This window comes from Ipomoea triloba, chromosome 9, assembly GCF_003576645.1.
Source record: "Ipomoea triloba cultivar NCNSP0323 chromosome 9, ASM357664v1".
Lineage (NCBI taxonomy): Eukaryota > Viridiplantae > Streptophyta > Magnoliopsida > Solanales > Convolvulaceae > Ipomoea > Ipomoea triloba.
The window spans coordinates 27,576,192-27,580,674 of NC_044924.1; the positions used below are offsets into that span (position 1 = coordinate 27,576,192).

General features: G+C 34.8%; 1 long non-coding RNA gene across 2 annotated transcripts; it reads left to right on the forward strand.

The window, feature by feature from the left end:
- Nucleotides 1-1,200: 1,200 nt before the first annotated feature.
- LOC116028410 lies at nt 1,201-3,655 on the forward strand. Of its 2 annotated transcripts, XR_004100143.1 has the most exons (3): nt 1,201-2,377; nt 2,492-2,650; nt 3,049-3,655. It is a non-coding gene; the product is annotated as an uncharacterized LOC116028410 (long non-coding RNA). The 2 variants fall into 2 exon arrangements; XR_004100142.1 differs by having other exon boundaries at nt 1,201-2,650.
- Nucleotides 3,656-4,483: the final 828 nt, after the last annotated feature.

The window sequence follows — 4,483 nt, forward strand, 5'->3', positions numbered from 1 at the left end:
AGTCATCCTTGAAGTTTCCGAAAGGAATGCACGTCAAGACTAATCCTCCAGAACACTTACTCCATGTAATTGACGATGACAAAATGGCCTACACCTCATGGCATTATATGTATAATCAAAGTAGATAGAGCTATGTACTGGGTTTCCTCTTTCCAAATTTAATAGAAACTAATAGACTCTGATACATAAAAATAATAACTGAATATATTTAGTTATAACATTTTAAATTTTAAGAGTTTAATTACGGATTTCGTATAAATTGAATTAATTATTTAACCCATTTTCAAAATATATTTCAATGAATCATAAATTAGAAATCTTTGGCCCACAAAAAAAAAACTTTTAACAATCCTTGTAGAATTAGAATTTTAATTTAAACATTAAATAATAGTAGGTAGGTATTGGGGTTTGTGTTGGTAGTATTGAACTCTCAACCCTACTTTGACTTTACTCACTTTTTTTTCTTTATTATTGTGTTTTCCTCTCGTTAGTTTCACGAGCATGTTTTCTCTCGTTACTTTCACGAGCTTTTCATTTTCATTAGCATAAATCGTTTAGTTTGGTTTCGACAAGTGTTGATCTTATCTTGGGCGAGCAAAAAAGAATGATGACGAAGACCCAGATCTTTGAAGAAGCTTTAAGCTCCCTGAAGGAACATAGCTTCATAGTTATGAAACAGTCTGTGATTCAAGTTTTCTATAGCATAGTTAAAAAAGTTGTTTCTATGTCTGACTGTAAGGAATGATTTACCATTTCATTGATAATTAATGTAAACGTTTTATGTTATGAATTAATGGAATAGCTACATTATTCTTAAAAAAAAAAAGAATTTTAATTTAAACATTGAATAGGATTGGGACTATTGGTTATCTCTATATTATGTACCTGTCTTTGACTCGTTCCAATACATTTCGGAGACGACAATACGATTTCAAGGGGAGGTAACACGCAAATTCACAGTTGGCGCGAAGATGATCGAGGTGGTGCTGAACGACCGTCTAGGGAAGAAGGTAAGGGTGAAGTGCAACGACGACGACACCATCGGAGACCTGAAGAAGCTGGTGGCGGCGCAGACCGGAACTCGGGCCGATAAGATTCGAATTCAGAAGTGGTACACCATCTACAAGGACCATATCACCCTCAAGGACTACGAAATTCATGACGGCATGGGCCTTGAGCTCTACTACAATTAAGTCTCTTTACTATCATCTATCACTGTGTAATTGAACCCTTGTCAATAAAGCTCGCTTTATCCTAGTTCACGGCATGTCTGTCTTTAATGTTTGCAGTTGGCTTGATACATACCTTGGACCTCTAGTTGTATTTTGAATTTCATAAAATAATGTGGAATTCTGTTGTTTGGTGATTTCTAATGTTGGTTGAATTGTTTGGAATTTTGACAGTCCTGGATTCGTAGTATTGTAAATTTTTAAAGGTCTTTGGTGATGTGAAGTTGTGAATTGGCCTAACTAGATTTTGATTTTTGGTTTTCTTAAGGAACAATATGCATGTGGTTGAATGAATGAAAAATCTGTTAGGGTTGCATTCTCCTTATGTGTTGTTGATGAATGAAGCACACCATTTGTCTTGACTGGAATATCACTAGATTAGAATAAGATGTTTGGGGATTTCTGAAATTTCATTGTTGATATGCTTACTAATATAGTAATATTACCAAGTATTTGATTCAGTTTCCCATGTTTGAACCAAACACCCTCTCCATGCATATAACTTGATATCAGGCCAGGCCATATGTGCTTAGTGATAACTACCAGTAAAAAACTGTGAACTTAGGGTGATAAACTAAATCTACAATTAAGAAAACTTTCACACCATTAACCTAATTATTTAGGGTAATAAACTCAATCAGTCATAGTCCTGCAAAAATTCAGTAAGACAACTTCTATTCATGTATTGAATTGTGGAAATTTATTTGATTAATAATTTGTGTTTATACTGTATTATTATGCTATTTGACATCTTAGAATATGTCTACATTTTGGTTTTGAATAAGATTTCTAAAAAATATATATATTATTAAACGAGCGTACAAGTCCAGTAGTCCACTCAACAGATGGAGCACTAAATTTTTATAGCTTCTACTATGCTCTATTGTTAGGCAGATAATTGTCCAAATATAATACACAGCACAATATTCTTTCTGAAGAAAGGAAGAAAGAGATTAGATGTCCAAACTATCTCCAACAAATACCTGTGTATTGCCAGCATCTATTGGTGAAGGTTTACAAATCAGTGTGCAGCTGACGCGTAGAGATGGCCAGATCTTTTACAACATGTTGTTTGAGAACAACTCCCAGATTCCACTAGATGGATTCATAATTCAGTTCAATAAGAATACATTTGGGCTCGCTGCTGGGTAAATGATATTCAATAGAACGCTTTGTTTTCCAATTCAAACATTGAAATTTCAACATTCTTGATGGGATGGATGTCTTTCCTTCTGTCTGCTTTGAAATGTTAATTTTGATAGGTATCTCAATTGCAACCAGGGAAGTACTCTGTTGCCCATGGTTTTGTTCCAAGCACCCTTTTGCAGGTTGCTGTGAAAAATAATCAACAGCCAGTGTGGTACTTCAATGATAAGATCTCCGAGAATGACAAGATGATTATGCGTTCCACTTTTCTTGAGGTAAAGTAAAGTTTGTTAAATCTCAGTGTATGCATTACATGACAAGATGATGAATTCATGGTATAAGATAATTATGCCTTGTACTTTGGTCTCTCTTACAAGAGGGAATTCTAAAACAGCACATGAATAGTATAATTGATAGCAAGTTCCAACTTTTGGAGCAAGTTTGATTTTTTAAATTATTACTCTGTTATTTATGTGTACTAATTTCAGTAATTTGTATTCTGAAGCATATATTTTCTATACTAAATATGCTCAATTTATTTGGTTTCAACAATTATTCAAATGTCATTTGAACTTGTGTACTGTTTGTTCTGTTTTTTCATTTAGTGCTTTGCTACAAGTGGGTTATGTAATAAGTAGGGAGGCTTATAAATCTTTTGCTGTGTATTGTGCAGACATTGCCTGATTCAAATTAGATATATATCAAAGGACTTCCCTGAGCTGGTCATAAAACCCTTGACCGATTAGCTACATACAACATGTTTTTCATTGCCAAGCGGTAGAATGCTAACCAAGACGTGCTGTGCTGTATCTTTCCTCGAGGAATTTCTTTCTTGATTGAGCTCACAGCCACCATTGGAAGTCCTGCTCTCAAGTGTGCAATCAAGACTCCTAACCCTGAAATGGCTCCTCTTTTCTTCCAATCTTTCGAGCCTCTACTCAAGAGCTGATAATCTGTCTATCTCCTCCACATCCTTTTCTCTATCATTTGTTTGGCTTTTCTTCTTCTGAGTGGGTCCTCAATTTTCCTTTTGTATGATGCTTAGCTTAGTGAACTTCCTACTCGATCGCAGCCCCTTTCAACTCACTCCAATTTTATTCATTTCAAACATTTTTAGGAATTGAATTTTTGTAGGCCTCATGCAAAATGTTACTGTATTAAAAGTTTACCCCTCAAGTCCCTGATTTATTTCACATTCATCAAATTCAGGGAAAATTGTAATTTTTGCTCCACCATAATATGTCAATTATTAATGTCATTCCTAAATTATTAAATTATTAGTAATGTTGTCCCTCAATTTTCAAAACGGTACATACATTGCCACAGTAAAATTTGCGATAGCATGCTGCCCCTTTCAAAAACTGTTCTTCAAACAAGTAATATATCTCAATTATATAAAATTTTCAAGATATCAATAAATTACTATACTAGGTAATTGGAATAACTAATGGACTAAATACTATTCTCAATATATGTTGCATTATTCTAATTTATAATATTTCCCAAATTTATATTGACTTTTTTTTGGCGAAAGTGTCATTCCGCACCATGAACCATTCACGATTATTCATCTCACACCATGATCTTCAATAAGTGATTATTCGAGCCATAAACCAATATTTTTTTTCCGCCTAGCATTTTTTGTAGGTTTCCGGTATACACTATGACATGTCATCGGTTTCCATGCTGATTTGGCTTATTTTTTAATGACTTGGCTTTAATTAAATGAGATGGAGTCCAAAGAACACGCTGTTGTTGACCGAAAGAACACGGACAGAATTAATTATTGCCGACTAAAATATCTGATGCCGCCGAAGGTTGTTGCTGGGAACAATTCTGAAGTCGCCGGACCTTCTTCTTCGCCTCAGTTGACGACTCCATTTTTTCTTTGCCGTCGACTGGAGACCTCACCGTTGCTGTTCTTCTTGCCCATATGTAAGATTAAATTTTAAAAAAATAAAAATAAACACCGCCACGCGTGGCCGCCGGGATATGCCCAACAGAGCAGCGCCATAGCTACCCAGGCCAAGAACACTGCACATAGAGAAAAAAGAAGATAAAAGCATTGAAGATTTGTTGAGAAGATAATAAAAGCATGCATTTTGAAA